Source organism: Triturus cristatus, chromosome 9 (assembly GCF_964204655.1).
Source record: "Triturus cristatus chromosome 9, aTriCri1.1, whole genome shotgun sequence".
Classification (NCBI taxonomy): Eukaryota; Metazoa; Chordata; class Amphibia; order Caudata; family Salamandridae; genus Triturus; species Triturus cristatus.
In genome coordinates, this window is record NC_140592.1 from 566,098,940 (window position 1) to 566,118,488 (window position 19,549).

Sequence of the window (19,549 nt, forward strand, 5' to 3'; positions counted from 1 at the left end):
CACACGCCTGTACGCTCACTATCACTATGGGTGTTCTCGCGTATGCGTACTCATAGTGGTACGGACCGTACACACGCCTGTACGCTCACTATCACTATGAGTACGCATACGCGAGAACACCCATAGTGAGACGGACCGTACACACGCCTGTACGCTCACTATCACTATGGGTGTTCTCGCGTATGCGTACTCATAGTGGTACGGACCGTACACACGCCTGTACGCTCACTATCACTATGAGTACGCATACGCGAGAACACCCATAGTGAGACGGACCGTACACACGCCTGTACGCTCACTATCACTATGAGTACGCATACGCGGGAACACCCATAGTGAGACGGACCGTACACGCGTGCGTACGCTCACTATCACTATGGGTACACATACGGCAGCACTCCCATAGTGATAGGGAACGTACACAGGCCCTCTTAGCGAAAGTACGGTGCCTTTCACACATCACAGTGGTGACAGGCAGCACACAGGAAGGAATAGGGCTGACATACTTGTCCATGGATGGACATCAAGGCATTGTCTGGGCAGTACTACATGTGTGGGGCACAGGTGTGAAAGGCTGTGATGTGGCACATTACTCCTGAGTGGAGAAGGCACCAGATGTATGATGAGATGTGTACAGATGTTATGTGTGACGGTGCAATGTGTGCCAGGCATGCCCTTGACTCTTTTGACATGTGTGCATGTCGTACTGCACACTTGGGATGAGCGTCACTGGCATGGCACGGTCAACAACACACGCAAGTGTCCCCTGATGCCCGGTACAGGGGTTACCACACCAGACAGGTCACTACCCACGGTGCACGATGTGACTATGTCATGTATGTGTGGGGGGTTCCCATTAGGTTGATGTTGGAGCTCCCTCAAAAGCATCAGCTGTTGCAGCAACCAACATGTGTCTGTGTGTAGATTGACATGGCACACTGTTCCGCACACCAGGCCACATGTGGTATTGGATGTGAGGTGCGTATGTATGCATGGGACACAGAGTAGCGTAACAAGGACATGTCTGCATCCTCTCTATGAATGTGTGGTGAGTCATCACATGTACACCTTCATGGCAAGGTTTGTGGGCTGTCCTAGTGTAATGTCATGTGACCTGTGGCTCTAGTGTTCCGCTACCAGTCTCTGCAATCGACATCCTACTTCTGCTGATGTGTGGATGTATGTCACTCCTGTCTTGTGTCTGGCTGTTCACTTACACTGAGACACAGCTAATCACATGCCATGGCATGTGGAGGTTCACAATCTCCGTGTGTAGCTGGGTCTTGGTAGGAGTGTCACCTGCCAGCCATACGTGTCCAGGGCATGTGGCACATACCTGATACCGGTTGTCACATATGTGTATTGACAGATTGACATGTGCTCAGTACATATAAATTGTTGTTGTAGTGCACTCACTCTTCCTTGTCACTTCCAAATTACTGCAGAGCGCCACCTCTTCCCCGACCAATTCCGGACTTGGCTGCCATGCGGGAGAATGACTGTATCCGGTGCTACCGCTTCCCCCAACTGTTGATTCTGGAGTTGACGGCGAGACTGGCACCACACATGCAACCACTGCACAGGTATCCTATGGCACTGACACCCAAGCTGAAGGTAATGGCAGCCCTACATTTTCTGGCCACGGGTACCTTTCAAAATACCATAGCTCATGTTGGTGGCATGTCCCAGAGCATGTTCTGCCGTGTGCTGCATGATTTCTTAGAGGCCATGTTGCTTCACCTGGATGAGTTGATCCATTTCCCAACCCCTAAAATGTTGACTGGGGTCAAGCGTGGATTCTATGCCCTGGGAGGGATGCCCCATGTCATTGGGTCCATAGATGGGACACATGTGGCTTTGGTACCACCACAGGCACAGGAGGTAGCGTACAGGAATCGCAAGCACTATCGCTCCATCAATGCCCTTGTGGTGTGTCTGTCCAACATGGTGATTTCACATGTCTGTGCTCGTTTTCCAGGATCAGCACACAATGCCTAAATTATGAGGCGTAGCAGGGTGCCTGAAATGATGACGCAGCTGTGCAACGAACGAGCATGTGTTGTTGGTGGGTACAGTCTGTCTGTCCTGTATTGCTGCTTTTGTTTCTGCCCGTTTGGAATCGCCTGCTGCCAGCCTACTTCTTGCGGAACCCGCTCCGCGGGTCCCGCTGCGTGAGGAGTGTTGACCGCAGCGCCTTGAAGGGGACACCGAGGGAAGTACTTGCACGGGGCTGCGAGCGAGTGCGTGAGCTCCTTGGGACTGCATTTCCCAGGAGCACCCGCCAGTCCTGATCAGCTACACCTGGGCCGCTCTCCCCGACCCCTCCTACCCTTCCACCGAGCCCTTATCATCTGCTCTCGCTGAGACGGCGAGTGGGACGCCTTGCTGCTTTTGTTTCTGCCCGTTTGGAATCGCCTGCTGCCAGCCTACTTCTTGCGGAACCCGCTCCGCGGGTCCCGCTGCGTGAGGAGTGTTGACCGCAGCGCCTTGAAGGGGACACCGAGGGAAGTACTTGCACGGGGCTGCGAGCGAGTGCGTGAGCTCCTTGGGACTGCATTTCCCAGGAGCACCCGCCAGCCCTGATCAGCTACACCTGGGCCGCTCTCCCCGACCCCTCCTACCCTTCCACCGAGCCCTTATCATCTGCTCTCGCTGAGACGGCGAGTGGGACGCCTTGCTGCTTTTGTTTCTGCCCGTTTGGAATCGCCTGCTGCCAGCCTACTTCTTGCGGAACCCGCTCCGCGGGTCCCGCTGCGTGAGGAGTGTTGACCGCAGCGCCTTGAAGGGGACACCGAGGGAAGTACTTGCACGGGGCTGCGAGCGAGTGCGTGAGCTCCTTGGGACTGCATTTCCCAGGAGCACCCGCCAGCCCTGATCAGCTACACCTGGGCCGCTCTCCCCGACCCCTCCTACCCTTCCACCGAGCCCTTATCATCTGCTCTCGCTGAGACGGCGAGTGGGACGCCTTGCTGCTTTTGTTTCTGCCCGTTTGGAATCGCCTGCTGCCAGCCTACTTCTTGCGGAACCCGCTCCGCGAGTCCCGCTGCGTGAGGAGTGTTGACCGCAGCGCCTTGAAGGGGACACCGAGGGAAGTACTTGCACGGGGCTGCGAGCGAGTGCGTGAGCTCCTTGGGACTGCATTTCCCAGGAGCACCCGCCAGCCCTGATCAGCTACACCTGGGCCGCTCTCCCCGACCCCTCCTACCCTTCCACCGAGCCCTTATCATCTGCTCTCGCTGAGACGGCGAGTGGGACGCCTTGCTGCTTTTGTTTCTGCCCGTTTGGAATCGCCTGCTGCCAGCCTACTTCTTGCGGAACCCGCTCCGCGGGTCCCGCTGCGTGAGGAGTGTTGACCGCAGCGCCTTGAAGGGGACACCGAGGGAAGTACTTGCACGGGGCTGCGAGCGAGTGCGTGAGCTCCTTGGGACTGCATTTCCCAGGAGCACCCGCCAGCCCTGATCAGCTACACCTGGGCCGCTCTCCCCGACCCCTCCTACCCTTCCACCGAGCCCTTATCATCTGCTCTCACTGAGACGGCGAGTGGGACGCCTTGCTGCTTTTGTTTCTGCCCGTTTGGAATCGCCTGCTGCCAGCCTACTTCTTGCGGAACCCGCTCCGCGGGTCCCGCTGCGTGAGGAGTGTTGACCGCAGCGCCTTGAAGGGGACACCGAGGGAAGTACTTGCACGGGGCTGCGAGCGAGTGCGTGAGCTCCTTGGGACTGCATTTCCCAGGAGCACCCGCCAGCCCTGATCAGCTACACCTGGGCCGCTCTCCCCGACCCCTCCTACCCTTCCACCGAGCCCTTATCATCTGCTCTCGCTGAGACGGCGAGTGGGACGCCTTGCTGCTTTTGTTTCTGCCCGTTTGGAATCGCCTGCTGCCAGCCTACTTCTTGCGGAACCCGCTCCGCGGGTCCCGCTGCGTGAGGAGTGTTGACCGCAGCGCCTTGAAGGGGACACCGAGGGAAGTACTTGCACGGGGCTGCGAGCGAGTGCGTGAGCTCCTTGGGACTGCATTTCCCAGGAGCACCCGCCAGCCCTGATCAGCTACACCTGGGCCGCTCTCCCCGACCCCTCCTACCCTTCCACCGAGCCCTTATCATCTGCTCTCGCTGAGACGGCGAGTGGGACGCCTTGCTGCTTTTGTTTCTGCCCGTTTGGAATCGCCTGCTGCCAGCCTACTTCTTGCGGAACCCGCTCCGCGGGTCCCGCTGCGTGAGGAGTGTTGACCGCAGCGCCTTGAAGGGGACACCGAGGGAAGTACTTGCACGGGGCTGCGAGCGAGTGCGTGAGCTCCTTGGGACTGCATTTCCCAGGAGCACCCGCCAGCCCTGATCAGCTACACCTGGGCCGCTCTCCCCGACCCCTCCTACCCTTCCACCGAGCCCTTATCATCTGCTCTCGCTGAGACGGCGAGTGGGACGCCTTGCTGCTTTTGTTTCTGCCCGTTTGGAATCGCCTGCTGCCAGCCTACTTCTTGCGGAACCCGCTCCGCGGGTCCCGCTGCGTGAGGAGTGTTGACCGCAGCGCCTTGAAGGGGACACCGAGGGAAGTACTTGCACGGGGCTGCGAGCGAGTGCGTGAGCTCCTTGGGACTGCATTTCCCAGGAGCACCCGCCAGCCCTGATCAGCTACACCTGGGCCGCTCTCCCCGACCCCTCCTACCCTTCCACCGAGCCCTTATCATCTGCTCTCGCTGAGACGGCGAGTGGGACGCCTTGCTGCTTTTGTTTCTGCCCGTTTGGAATCGCCTGCTGCCAGCCTACTTCTTGCGGAACCCGCTCCGCGGGTCCCGCTGCGTGAGGAGTGTTGACCGCAGCGCCTTGAAGGGGACACCGAGGGAAGTACTTGCACGGGGCTGCGAGCGAGTGCGTGAGCTCCTTGGGACTGCATTTCCCAGGAGCACCCGCCAGCCCTGATCAGCTACACCTGGGCCGCTCTCCCCGACCCCTCCTACCCTTCCACCGAGCCCTTATCATCTGCTCTCGCTGAGACGGCGAGTGGGACGCCTTGCTGCTTTTGTTTCTGCCCATTTGGAATCGCCTGCTGCCAGCCTACTTCTTGCGGAACCCGCTCCGCGGGTCCCGCTGCGTGAGGAGTGTTGACCGCAGCGCCTTGAAGGGGACACCGAGGGAAGTACTTGCACGGGGCTGCGAGCGAGTGCGTGAGCTCCTTGGGACTGCATTTCCCAGGAGCACCCGCCAGCCCTGATCAGCTACACCTGGGCCGCTCTCCCCGACCCCTCCTACCCTTCCACCGAGCCCTTATCATCTGCTCTCGCTGAGACGGCGAGTGGGACGCCTTGCTGCTTTTGTTTCTGCCCGTTTGGAATCGCCTGCTGCCAGCCTACTTCTTGCGGAACCCGCTCCGCGGGTCCCGCTGCGTGAGGAGTGTTGACCGCAGCGCCTTGAAGGGGACACCGAGGGAAGTACTTGCACGGGGCTGCGAGCGAGTGCGTGAGCTCCTTGGGACTGCATTTCCCAGGAGCACCCGCCAGCCCTGATCAGCTACACCTGGGCCGCTCTCCCCGACCCCTCCTACCCTTCCACCGAGCCCTTATCATCTGCTCTCGCTGAGACGGCGAGTGGGACGCCTTGCTGCTTTTGTTTCTGCCCGTTTGGAATCGCCTGCTGCCAGCCTACTTCTTGCGGAACCCGCTCCGCGGGTCCCGCTGCGTGAGGAGTGTTGACCGCAGCGCCTTGAAGGGGACACCGAGGGAAGTACTTGCACGGGGCTGCGAGCGAGTGCGTGAGCTCCTTGGGACTGCATTTCCCAGGAGCACCCGCCAGCCCTGATCAGCTACACCTGGGCCGCTCTCCCCGACCCCTCCTACCCTTCCACCGAGCCCTTATCATCTGCTCTCGCTGAGACGGCGAGTGGGACGCCTTGCTGCTTTTGTTTCTGCCCGTTTGGAATCGCCTGCTGCCAGCCTACTTCTTGCGGAACCCGCTCCGCGGGTCCCGCTGCGTGAGGAGTGTTGACCGCAGCGCCTTGAAGGGGACACCGAGGGAAGTACTTGCACGGGGCTGCGAGCGAGTGCGTGAGCTCCTTGGGACTGCATTTCCCAGGAGCACCCGCCAGCCCTGATCAGCTACACCTGGGCCGCTCTCCCCGACCCCTCCTACCCTTCCACCGAGCCCTTATCATCTGCTCTCGCTGAGACGGCGAGTGGGACGCCTTGCTGCTTTTGTTTCTGCCCGTTTGGAATCGCCTGCTGCCAGCCTACTTCTTGCGGAACCCGCTCCGCGGGTCCCGCTGCGTGAGGAGTGTTGACCGCAGCGCCTTGAAGGGGACACCGAGGGAAGTACTTGCACGGGGCTGCGAGCGAGTGCGTGAGCTCCTTGGGACTGCATTTCCCAGGAGCACCCGCCAGCCCTGATCAGCTACACCTGGGCCGCTCTCCCCGACCCCTCCTACCCTTCCACCGAGCCCTTACCATCTGCTCTCGCTGAGACGGCGAGTGGGACGCCTTGCTGCTTTTGTTTCTGCCCGTTTGGAATCGCCTGCTGCCAGCCTACTTCTTGCGGAACCCGCTCCGCGGGTCCCGCTGCGTGAGGAGTGTTGACCGCAGCGCCTTGAAGGGGACACCGAGGGAAGTACTTGCACGGGGCTGCGAGCGAGTGCGTGAGCTCCTTGGGACTGCATTTCCCAGGAGCACCCGCCAGCCCTGATCAGCTACACCTGGGCCGCTCTCCCCGACCCCTCCTACCCTTCCACCGAGCCCTTATCATCTGCTCTCGCTGAGACGGCGAGTGGGACGCCTTGCTGCTTTTGTTTCTGCCCGTTTGGAATCGCCTGCTGCCAGCCTACTTCTTGCGGAACCCGCTCCGCGGGTCCCGCTGCGTGAGGAGTGTTGACCGCAGCGCCTTGAAGGGGACACTGAGGGAAGTACTTGCACGGGGCTGCGAGCGAGTGCGTGAGCTCCTTGGGACTGCATTTCCCAGGAGCACCCGCCAGCCCTGATCAGCTACACCTGGGCCGCTCTCCCCGACCCCTCCTACCCTTCCACCGAGCCCTTATCATCTGCTCTCGCTGAGACGGCGAGTGGGACGCCTTGCTGCTTTTGTTTCTGCCCGTTTGGAATCGCCTGCTGCCAGCCTACTTCTTGCGGAACCCGCTCCGCGGGTCCCGCTGCGTGAGGAGTGTTGACCGCAGCGCCTTGAAGGGGACACCGAGGGAAGTACTTGCACGGGGCTGCGAGCGAGTGCGTGAGCTCCTTGGGACTGCATTTCCCAGGAGCACCCGCCAGCCCTGATCAGCTACACCTGGGCCGCTCTCCCCGACCCCTCCTACCCTTCCACCGAGCCCTTATCATCTGCTCTCGCTGAGACGGCGAGTGGGACGCCTTGCTGCTTTTGTTTCTGCCCGTTTGGAATCGCCTGCTGCCAGCCTACTTCTTGCGGAACCCGCTCCGCGGGTCCCGCTGCGTGAGGAGTGTTGACCGCAGCGCCTTGAAGGGGACACCGAGGGAAGTACTTGCACGGGGCTGCGAGCGAGTGCGTGAGCTCCTTGGGACTGCATTTCCCAGGAGCACCCGCCAGCCCTGATCAGCTACACCTGGGCCGCTCTCCCCGACCCCTCCTACCCTTCCACCGAGCCCTTATCATCTGCTCTCGCTGAGACGGCGAGTGGGACGCCTTGCTGCTTTTGTTTCTGCCCGTTTGGAATCGCCTGCTGCCAGCCTACTTCTTGCGGAACCCGCTCCGCGGGTCCCGCTGCGTGAGGAGTGTTGACCGCAGCGCCTTGAAGGGGACACCGAGGGAAGTACTTGCACGGGGCTGCGAGCGAGTGCGTGAGCTCCTTGGGACTGCATTTCCCAGGAGCACCCGCCAGCCCTGATCAGCTACACCTGGGCCGCTCTCCCCGACCCCTCCTACCCTTCCACCGAGCCCTTATCATCTGCTCTCGCTGAGACGGCGAGTGGGACGCCTTGCTGCTTTTGTTTCTGCCCGTTTGGAATCGCCTGCTGCCAGCCTACTTCTTGCGGAACCCGCTCCGCGGGTCCCGCTGCGTGAGGAGTGTTGACCGCAGCGCCTTGAAGGGGACACCGAGGGAAGTACTTGCACGGGGCTGCGAGCGAGTGCGTGAGCTCCTTGGGACTGCATTTCCCAGGAGCACCCGCCAGCCCTGATCAGCTACACCTGGGCCGCTCTCCCCGACCCCTCCTACCCTTCCACCGAGCCCTTATCATCTGCTCTCGCTGAGACGGCGAGTGGGACGCCTTGCTGCTTTTGTTTCTGCCCGTTTGGAATCGCCTGCTGCCAGCCTACTTCTTGCGGAACCCGCTCCGCGGGTCCCGCTGCGTGAGGAGTGTTGACCGCAGCGCCTTGAAGGGGACACCGAGGGAAGTACTTGCACGGGGCTGCGAGCGAGTGCGTGAGCTCCTTGGGACTGCATTTCCCAGGAGCACCCGCCAGCCCTGATCAGCTACACCTGGGCCGCTCTCCCCGACCCCTCCTACCCTTCCACCGAGCCCTTATCATCTGCTCTCGCTGAGACGGCGAGTGGGACGCCTTGCTGCTTTTGTTTCTGCCCGTTTGGAATCGCCTGCTGCCAGCCTACTTCTTGCGGAACCCGCTCCGCGGGTCCCGCTGCGTGAGGAGTGTTGACCGCAGCGCCTTGAAGGGGACACCGAGGGAAGTACTTGCACGGGGCTGCGAGCGAGTGCGTGAGCTCCTTGGGACTGCATTTCCCAGGAGCACCCGCCAGCCCTGATCAGCTACACCTGGGCCGCTCTCCCCGACCCCTCCTACCCTTCCACCGAGCCCTTATCATCTGCTCTCGCTGAGACGGCGAGTGGGACGCCTTGCTGCTTTTGTTTCTGCCCGTTTGGAATCGCCTGCTGCCAGCCTACTTCTTGCGGAACCCGCTCCGCGGGTCCCGCTGCGTGAGGAGTGTTGACCGCAGCGCCTTGAAGGGGACACCGAGGGAAGTACTTGCACGGGGCTGCGAGCGAGTGCGTGAGCTCCTTGGGACTGCATTTCCCAGGAGCACCCGCCAGCCCTGATCAGCTACACCTGGGCCGCTCTCCCCGACCCCTCCTACCCTTCCACCGAGCCCTTATCATCTGCTCTCGCTGAGACGGCGAGTGGGACGCCTTGCTGCTTTTGTTTCTGCCCGTTTGGAATCGCCTGCTGCCAGCCTACTTCTTGCGGAACCCGCTCCGCGGGTCCCGCTGCGTGAGGAGTGTTGACCGCAGCGCCTTGAAGGGGACACCGAGGGAAGTACTTGCACGGGGCTGCGAGCGAGTGCGTGAGCTCCTTGGGACTGCATTTCCCAGGAGCACCCGCCAGCCCTGATCAGCTACACCTGGGCCGCTCTCCCCGACCCCTCCTACCCTTCCACCGAGCCCTTATCATCTGCTCTCGCTGAGACGGCGAGTGGGACGCCTTGCTGCTTTTGTTTCTGCCCGTTTGGAATCGCCTGCTGCCAGCCTACTTCTTGCGGAACCCGCTCCGCGGGTCCCGCTGCGTGAGGAGTGTTGACCGCAGCGCCTTGAAGGGGACACCGAGGGAAGTACTTGCACGGGGCTGCGAGCGAGTGCGTGAGCTCCTTGGGACTGCATTTCCCAGGAGCACCCGCCAGCCCTGATCAGCTACACCTGGGCCGCTCTCCCCGACCCCTCCTACCCTTCCACCGAGCCCTTATCATCTGCTCTCGCTGAGACGGCGAGTGGGACGCCTTGCTGCTTTTGTTTCTGCCCGTTTGGAATCGCCTGCTGCCAGCCTACTTCTTGCGGAACCCGCTCCGCGGGTCCCGCTGCGTGAGGAGTGTTGACCGCAGCGCCTTGAAGGGGACACCGAGGGAAGTACTTGCACGGGGCTGCGAGCGAGTGCGTGAGCTCCTTGGGACTGCATTTCCCAGGAGCACCCGCCAGCCCTGATCAGCTACACCTGGGCCGCTCTCCCCGACCCCTCCTACCCTTCCACCGAGCCCTTATCATCTGCTCTCGCTGAGACGGCGAGTGGGACGCCTTGCTGCTTTTGTTTCTGCCCGTTTGGAATCGCCTGCTGCCAGCCTACTTCTTGCGGAACCCGCTCCGCGGGTCCCGCTGCGTGAGGAGTGTTGACCGCAGCGCCTTGAAGGGGACACCGAGGGAAGTACTTGCACGGGGCTGCGAGCGAGCGCGTGAGCTCCTTGGGACTGCATTTCCCAGGAGCACCCGCCAGCCCTGATCAGCTACACCTGGGCCGCTCTCCCCGACCCCTCCTACCCTTCCACCGAGCCCTTATCATCTGCTCTCGCTGAGACGGCGAGTGGGACGCCTTGCTGCTTTTGTTTCTGCCCGTTTGGAATCGCCTGCTGCCAGCCTACTTCTTGCGGAACCCGCTCCGCGGGTCCCGCTGCGTGAGGAGTGTTGACCGCAGCGCCTTGAAGGGGACACCGAGGGAAGTACTTGCACGGGGCTGCGAGCGAGTGCGTGAGCTCCTTGGGACTGCATTTCCCAGGAGCACCCGCCAGCCCTGATCAGCTACACCTGGGCCGCTCTCCCCGACCCCTCCTACCCTTCCACCGAGCCCTTATCATCTGCTCTCGCTGAGACGGCGAGTGGGACGCCTTGCTGCTTTTGTTTCTGCCCGTTTGGAATCGCCTGCTGCCAGCCTACTTCTTGCGGAACCCGCTCCGCGGGTCCCGCTGCGTGAGGAGTGTTGACCGCAGCGCCTTGAAGGGGACACCGAGGGAAGTACTTGCACGGGGCTGCGAGCGAGTGCGTGAGCTCCTTGGGACTGCATTTCCCAGGAGCACCCGCCAGCCCTGATCAGCTACACCTGGGCCGCTCTCCCCGACCCCTCCTACCCTTCCACCGAGCCCTTATCATCTGCTCTCGCTGAGACGGCGAGTGGGACGCCTTGCTGCTTTTGTTTCTGCCCGTTTGGAATCGCCTGCTGCCAGCCTACTTCTTGCGGAACCCGCTCCGCGGGTCCCGCTGCGTGAGGAGTGTTGACCGCAGCGCCTTGAAGGGGACACCGAGGGAAGTACTTGCACGGGGCTGCGAGCGAGTGCGTGAGCTCCTTGGGACTGCATTTCCCAGGAGCACCCGCCAGCCCTGATCAGCTACACCTGGGCCGCTCTCCCCGACCCCTCCTACCCTTCCACCGAGCCCTTATCATCTGCTCTCGCTGAGACGGCGAGTGGGACGCCTTGCTGCTTTTGTTTCTGCCCGTTTGGAATCGCCTGCTGCCAGCCTACTTCTTGCGGAACCCGCTCCGCGGGTCCCGCTGCGTGAGGAGTGTTGACCGCAGCGCCTTGAAGGGGACACCGAGGGAAGTACTTGCACGGGGCTGCGAGCGAGTGCGTGAGCTCCTTGGGACTGCATTTCCCAGGAGCACCCGCCAGCCCTGATCAGCTACACCTGGGCCGCTCTCCCCGACCCCTCCTACCCTTCCACCGAGCCCTTATCATCTGCTCTCGCTGAGACGGCGAGTGGGACGCCTTGCTGCTTTTGTTTCTGCCCGTTTGGAATCGCCTGCTGCCAGCCTACTTCTTGCGGAACCCGCTCCGCGGGTCCCGCTGCGTGAGGAGTGTTGACCGCAGCGCCTTGAAGGGGACACCGAGGGAAGTACTTGCACGGGGCTGCGAGCGAGTGCGTGAGCTCCTTGGGACTGCATTTCCCAGGAGCACCCGCCAGCCCTGATCAGCTACACCTGGGCCGCTCTCCCCGACCCCTCCTACCCTTCCACCGAGCCCTTATCATCTGCTCTCGCTGAGACGGCGAGTGGGACGCCTTGCTGCTTTTGTTTCTGCCCGTTTGGAATCGCCTGCTGCCAGCCTACTTCTTGCGGAACCCGCTCCGCGGGTCCCGCTGCGTGAGGAGTGTTGACCGCAGCGCCTTGAAGGGGACACCGAGGGAAGTACTTGCACGGGGCTGCGAGCGAGTGCGTGAGCTCCTTGGGACTGCATTTCCCAGGAGCACCCGCCAGCCCTGATCAGCTACACCTGGGCCGCTCTCCCCGACCCCTCCTACCCTTCCACCGAGCCCTTATCATCTGCTCTCGCTGAGACGGCGAGTGGGACGCCTTGCTGCTTTTGTTTCTGCCCGTTTGGAATCGCCTGCTGCCAGCCTACTTCTTGCGGAACCCGCTCCGCGGGTCCCGCTGCGTGAGGAGTGTTGACCGCAGCGCCTTGAAGGGGACACCGAGGGAAGTACTTGCACGGGGCTGCGAGCGAGTGCGTGAGCTCCTTGGGACTGCATTTCCCAGGAGCACCCGCCAGCCCTGATCAGCTACACCTGGGCCGCTCTCCCCGACCCCTCCTACCCTTCCACCGAGCCCTTATCATCTGCTCTCGCTGAGACGGCGAGTGGGACGCCTTGCTGCTTTTGTTTCTGCCCGTTTGGAATCGCCTGCTGCCAGCCTACTTCTTGCGGAACCCGCTCCGCGGGTCCCGCTGCGTGAGGAGTGTTGACCGCAGCGCCTTGAAGGGGACACCGAGGGAAGTACTTGCACGGGGCTGCGAGCGAGTGCGTGAGCTCCTTGGGACTGCATTTCCCAGGAGCACCCGCCAGCCCTGATCAGCTACACCTGGGCCGCTCTCCCCGACCCCTCCTACCCTTCCACCGAGCCCTTATCATCTGCTCTCGCTGAGACGGCGAGTGGGACGCCTTGCTGCTTTTGTTTCTGCCCGTTTGGAATCGCCTGCTGCCAGCCTACTTCTTGCGGAACCCGCTCCGCGGGTCCCGCTGCGTGAGGAGTGTTGACCGCAGCGCCTTGAAGGGGACACCGAGGGAAGTACTTGCACGGGGCTGCGAGCGAGTGCGTGAGCTCCTTGGGACTGCATTTCCCAGGAGCACCCGCCAGCCCTGATCAGCTACACCTGGGCCGCTCTCCCCGACCCCTCCTACCCTTCCACCGAGCCCTTATCATCTGCTCTCGCTGAGACGGCGAGTGGGACGCCTTGCTGCTTTTGTTTCTGCCCGTTTGGAATCGCCTGCTGCCAGCCTACTTCTTGCGGAACCCGCTCCGCGGGTCCCGCTGCGTGAGGAGTGTTGACCGCAGCGCCTTGAAGGGGACACCGAGGGAAGTACTTGCACGGGGCTGCGAGCGAGTGCGTGAGCTCCTTGGGACTGCATTTCCCAGGAGCACCCGCCAGCCCTGATCAGCTACACCTGGGCCGCTCTCCCCGACCCCTCCTACCCTTCCACCGAGCCCTTATCATCTGCTCTCGCTGAGACGGCGAGTGGGACGCCTTGCTGCTTTTGTTTCTGCCCGTTTGGAATCGCCTGCTGCCAGCCTACTTCTTGCGGAACCCGCTCCGCGGGTCCCGCTGCGTGAGGAGTGTTGACCGCAGCGCCTTGAAGGGGACACCGAGGGAAGTACTTGCACGGGGCTGCGAGCGAGCGCGTGAGCTCCTTGGGACTGCATTTCCCAGGAGCACCCGCCAGCCCTGATCAGCTACACCTGGGCCGCTCTCCCCGACCCCTCCTACCCTTCCACCGAGCCCTTATCATCTGCTCTCGCTGAGACGGCGAGTGGGACGCCTTGCTGCTTTTGTTTCTGCCCGTTTGGAATCGCCTGCTGCCAGCCTACTTCTTGCGGAACCCGCTCCGCGGGTCCCGCTGCGTGAGGAGTGTTGACCGCAGCGCCTTGAAGGGGACACCGAGGGAAGTACTTGCACGGGGCTGCGAGCGAGTGCGTGAGCTCCTTGGGACTGCATTTCCCAGGAGCACCCGCCAGCCCTGATCAGCTACACCTGGGCCGCTCTCCCCGACCCCTCCTACCCTTCCACCGAGCCCTTATCATCTGCTCTCGCTGAGACGGCGAGTGGGACGCCTTGCTGCTTTTGTTTCTGCCCGTTTGGAATCGCCTGCTGCCAGCCTACTTCTTGCGGAACCCGCTCCGCGGGTCCCGCTGCGTGAGGAGTGTTGACCGCAGCGCCTTGAAGGGGACACCGAGGGAAGTACTTGCACGGGGCTGCGAGCGAGTGCGTGAGCTCCTTGGGACTGCATTTCCCAGGAGCACCCGCCAGCCCTGATCAGCTACACCTGGGCCGCTCTCCCCGACCCCTCCTACCCTTCCACCGAGCCCTTATCATCTGCTCTCGCTGAGACGGCGAGTGGGACGCCTTGCTGCTTTTGTTTCTGCCCGTTTGGAATCGCCTGCTGCCAGCCTACTTCTTGCGGAACCCGCTCCGCGGGTCCCGCTGCGTGAGGAGTGTTGACCGCAGCGCCTTGAAGGGGACACCGAGGGAAGTACTTGCACGGGGCTGCGAGCGAGTGCGTGAGCTCCTTGGGACTGCATTTCCCAGGAGCACCCGCCAGCCCTGATCAGCTACACCTGGGCCGCTCTCCCCGACCCCTCCTACCCTTCCACCGAGCCCTTATCATCTGCTCTCGCTGAGACGGCGAGTGGGACGCCTTGCTGCTTTTGTTTCTGCCCGTTTGGAATCGCCTGCTGCCAGCCTACTTCTTGCGGAACCCGCTCCGCGGGTCCCGCTGCGTGAGGAGTGTTGACCGCAGCGCCTTGAAGGGGACACCGAGGGAAGTACTTGCACGGGGCTGCGAGCGAGTGCGTGAGCTCCTTGGGACTGCATTTCCCAGGAGCACCCGCCAGCCCTGATCAGCTACACCTGGGCCGCTCTCCCCGACCCCTCCTACCCTTCCACCGAGCCCTTATCATCTGCTCTCGCTGAGACGGCGAGTGGGACGCCTTGCTGCTTTTGTTTCTGCCCGTTTGGAATCGCCTGCTGCCAGCCTACTTCTTGCGGAACCCGCTCCGCGGGTCCCGCTGCGTGAGGAGTGTTGACCGCAGCGCCTTGAAGGGGACACCGAGGGAAGTACTTGCACGGGGCTGCGAGCGAGTGCGTGAGCTCCTTGGGACTGCATTTCCCAGGAGCACCCGCCAGCCCTGATCAGCTACACCTGGGCCGCTCTCCCCGACCCCTCCTACCCTTCCACCGAGCCCTTATCATCTGCTCTCGCTGAGACGGCGAGTGGGACGCCTTGCTGCTTTTGTTTCTGCCCGTTTGGAATCGCCTGCTGCCAGCCTACTTCTTGCGGAACCCGCTCCGCGGGTCCCGCTGCGTGAGGAGTGTTGACCGCAGCGCCTTGAAGGGGACACCGAGGGAAGTACTTGCACGGGGCTGCGAGCGAGTGCGTGAGCTCCTTGGGACTGCATTTCCCAGGAGCACCCGCCAGCCCTGATCAGCTACACCTGGGCCGCTCTCCCCGACCCCTCCTACCCTTCCACCGAGCCCTTATCATCTGCTCTCGCTGAGACGGCGAGTGGGACGCCTTGCTGCTTTTGTTTCTGCCCGTTTGGAATCGCCTGCTGCCAGCCTACTTCTTGCGGAACCCGCTCCGCGGGTCCCGCTGCGTGAGGAGTGTTGACCGCAGCGCCTTGAAGGGGACACCGAGGGAAGTACTTGCACGGGGCTGCGAGCGAGTGCGTGAGCTCCTTGGGACTGCATTTCCCAGGAGCACCCGCCAGCCCTGATCAGCTACACCTGGGCCGCTCTCCCCGACCCCTCCTACCCTTCCACCGAGCCCTTATCATCTGCTCTCGCTGAGACGGCGAGTGGGACGCCTTGCTGCTTTTGTTTCTGCCCGTTTGGAATCGCCTGCTGCCAGCCTACTTCTTGCGGAACCCGCTCCGCGGGTCCCGCTGCGTGAGGAGTGTTGACCGCAGCGCCTTGAAGGGGACACCGAGGGAAGTACTTGCACGGGGCTGCGAGCGAGTGCGTGAGCTCCTTGGGACTGCATTTCCCAGGAGCACCCGCCAGCCCTGATCAGCTACACCTGGGCCGCTCTCCCCGACCCCTCCTACCCTTCCACCGAGCCCTTATCATCTGCTCTCGCTGAGACGGCGAGTGGGACGCCTTGCTGCTTTTGTTTCTGCCCGTTTGGAATCGCCTGCTGCCAGCCTACTTCTTGCGGAACCCGCTCCGCGGGTCCCGCTGCGTGAGGAGTGTTGACCGCAGCGCCTTGAAGGGGACACCGAGGGAAGTACTTGCACGGGGCTGCGAGCGAGTGCGTGAGCTCCTTGGGACTGCATTTCCCAGGAGCACCCGCCAGCCCTGATCAGCTACACCTGGGCCGCTCTCCCCGACCCCTCCTACCCTTCCACCGAGCCCTTATCTGCTCTCGCTGAGACGGCGAGTGGGACGCCTTGCTGCTTTTGTTTCTGCCCGTTTGGAATCGCCTGCTGCCAGCCTACTTCTTGCGGAACCCGCTCCGCGGGTCCCGCTGCGTGAGGAGTGTTGACCGCAGCGCCTTGAAGGGGACACCGAGGGAAGTACTTGCACGGGGCTGCGAGCGAGTGCGTGAGCTCCTTGGGACTGCATTTCCCAGGAGCACCCGCCAGCCCTGATCAGCTACACCTGGGCCGCTCTCCCCGACCCCTCCTACCCTTCCACCGAGCCCTTATCATCTGCTCTCGCTGAGACGGCGAGTGGGACGCCTTGCTGCTTTTGTTTCTGCCCGTTTGGAATCGCCTGCTGCCAGCCTACTTCTTGCGGAACCCGCTCCGCGGGTCCCGCTGCGTGAGGAGTGTTGACCGCAGCGCCTTGAAGGGGACACCGAGGGAAGTACTTGCACGGGGCTGCGAGCGAGTGCGTGAGCTCCTTGGGACTGCATTTCCCAGGAGCACCCGCCAGCCCTGATCAGCTACACCTGGGCCGCTCTCCCCGACCCCTCCTACCCTTCCACCGAGCCCTTATCATCTGCTCTCGCTGAGACGGCGAGTGGGACGCCTTGCTGCTTTTGTTTCTGCCCGTTTGGAATCGCCTGCTGCCAGCCTACTTCTTGCGGAACCCGCTCCGCGGGTCCCGCTGCGTGAGGAGTGTTGACCGCAGCGCCTTGAAGGGGACACCGAGGGAAGTACTTGCACGGGGCTGCGAGCGAGTGCGTGAGCTCCTTGGGACTGCATTTCCCAGGAGCACCCGCCAGCCCTGCAGCTACACCTGGGCCGCTCTCCCCGACCCCTCCTACCCTTCCACCGAGCCCTTATCTGCTCTCGCTGAGACGGCGAGTGGGACGCCTTGCTGCTTTTGTTTCTGCCCGTTTGGAATCGCCTGCTGCCAGCCTACTTCTTGCGGAACCCGCTCCGCGGGTCCCGCTGCGTGAGGAGTGTTGACCGCAGCGCCTTGAAGGGGACACCGAGGGAAGTACTTGCACGGGGCTGCGAGCGAGTGCGTGAGCTCCTTGGGACTGCATTTCCCAGGAGCACCCGCCAGCCCTGATCAGCTACACCTGGGCCGCTCTCCCCGTCCCCTCCTACCCTTCCACCGAGCCCTTATCATCTGCTCTCGCTGAGACGGCGAGTGGGACGCCTTGCTGCTTTTGTTTCTGCCCGTTTGGAATCGCCTGCTGCCAGCCTACTTCTTGCGGAACCCGCTCTGCGGGTCCCGCTGCGTGAGGAGTGTTGACCGCAGCGCCTTGAAGGGGACACCGAGGGAAGTACTTGCACGGGGCTGCGAGCGAGTGCGTGAGCTCCTTGGGACTGCATTTCCCAGGAGCACCCGCCAGCCCTGATCAGCTACACCTGGGCCGCTCTCCCCGACCCCTCCTACCCTTCCACCGAGCCCTTATCATCTGCTCTCGCTGAGACGGCGAGTGGGACGCCTTGCTGCTTTTGTTTCTGCCCGTTTGGAATCGCCTGCTGCCAGCCTACTTCTTGCGGAACCCGCTCCGCGGGTCCCGCTGCGTGAGGAGTGTTGACCGCAGCGCCTTGAAGGGGACACCGAGGGAAGTACTTGCACGGGGCTGCGAGCGAGTGCGTGAGCTCCTTGGGACTGCATTTCCCAGGAGCACCCGCCAGCCCTGATCAGCTACACCTGGGCCGCTCTCCCCGACCCCTCCTACCCTTCCACCGAGCCCTTATCATCTGATCTCGCTGAGACGGCGAGTGGGACGCCTTGCTGCTTTTGTTTCTGCCCGTTTGGAATCGCCTGCTGCCAGCCTACTTCTTGCGGAACCCGCTCCGCGGGTCCCGCTGCGTGAGGAGTGTTGACCGCAGCGCCTTGAAGGGGACACCGAGGGAAGTACTTGCACGGGGCTGCGAGCGAGTGCGTGAGCTCCTTGGGACTGCATTTCCCAGGAGCACCCGCCAGCCCTGATCAGCTACACCTGGGCCGCTCTCCCCGACCCCTCCTACCCTTCCACCGAGCCCTTATCATCTGCTCTCGCTGAGACGGCGAGTGGGACGCCTTGCTGCTTTTGTTTCTGCCCGTTTGGAATCGCCTGCTGCCAGCCTACTTCTTGCGGAACCCGCTCCGCGGGTCCCGCTGCGTGAGGAGTGTTGACCGCAGCGCCTTGAAGGGGACACCGAGGGAAGTACTTGCACGGGGCTGCGAGCGAGTGCGTGAGCTCCTTGGGACTGCATTTCCCAGGAGCACCCGCCAGCCCTGATCAGCTACACCTGGGCCGCTCTCCCCGACCCCTCCTACCCTTCCACCGAGCCCTTATCATCTGCTCTCGCTGAGACGGCGAGTGGGACGCCTTGCTGCTTTTGTTTCTGCCCGTTTGGAATCGCCTGCTGCCAGCCTACTTCTTGCGGAACCCGCTCCGCGGGTCCCGCTGCGTGAGGAGTGTTGACCGCAGCGCCTTGAAGGGGACACCGAGGGAAGTACTTGCACGGGGCTGCGAGCGAGTGCGTGAGCTCCTTGGGACTGCATTTCCCAGGAGCACCCGCCAGCCCTGATCAGCTACACCTGGGCCGCTCTCCCCGACCCCTCCTACCCTTCCACCGAGCCCTTATCATCTGCTCTCGCTGAGACGGCGAGTGGGACGCCTTGCTGCTTTTGTTTCTGCCCGTTTGGAATCGCCTGCTGCCAGCCTACTTCTTGCGGAACCCGCTCCGCGGGTCCCGCTGCGTGAGGAGTGTTGACCGCAGCGCCTTGAAGGGGACACCGAGGGAAGTACTTGCACGGGGCTGCGAGCGAGTGCGTGAGCTCCTTGGGACTGCATTTCCCAGGAGCACCCGCCAGCCCTGATCAGCTACACCTGGGCCGCTCTCCCCGACCCCTCCTACCCTTCCACCGAGCCCTTATCATCTGCTCTCGCTGAGACGGCGAGTGGGACGCCTTGCTGCTTTTGTTTCTGCCCGTTTGGAATCGCCTGCTGCCAGCCTACTTCTTGCGGAACCCGCTCCGCGGGTCCCGCTGCGTGAGGAGTGTTGACCGCAGCGCCTTGAAGGGGACACCGAGGGAAGTACTTGCACGGGGCTGCGAGCGAGTGCGTGAGCTCCTTGGGACTGCATTTCCCAGGAGCACCCGCCAGCCCTGATCAGCTACACCTGGGCCGCTCTCCCCGACCCCTCCTACCCTTCCACCGAGCCCTTATCATCTGCTCTCGCTGAGACGGCGAGTGGGACGCCTTGCTGCTTTTGTTTCTGCCCGTTTGGAATCGCCTGCTGCCAGCCTACTTCTTGCGGAACCCGCTCCGCGGGTCCCGCTGCGTGAGGAGTGTTGACCGCAGCGCCTTGAAGGGGACACCGAGGGAAGTACTTGCACGGGGCTGCGAGCGAGTGCGTGAGCTCCTTGGGACTGCATTTCCCAGGAGCACCCGCCAGCCCTGATCAGCTACACCTGGGCCGCTCTCCCCGACCCCTCCTAC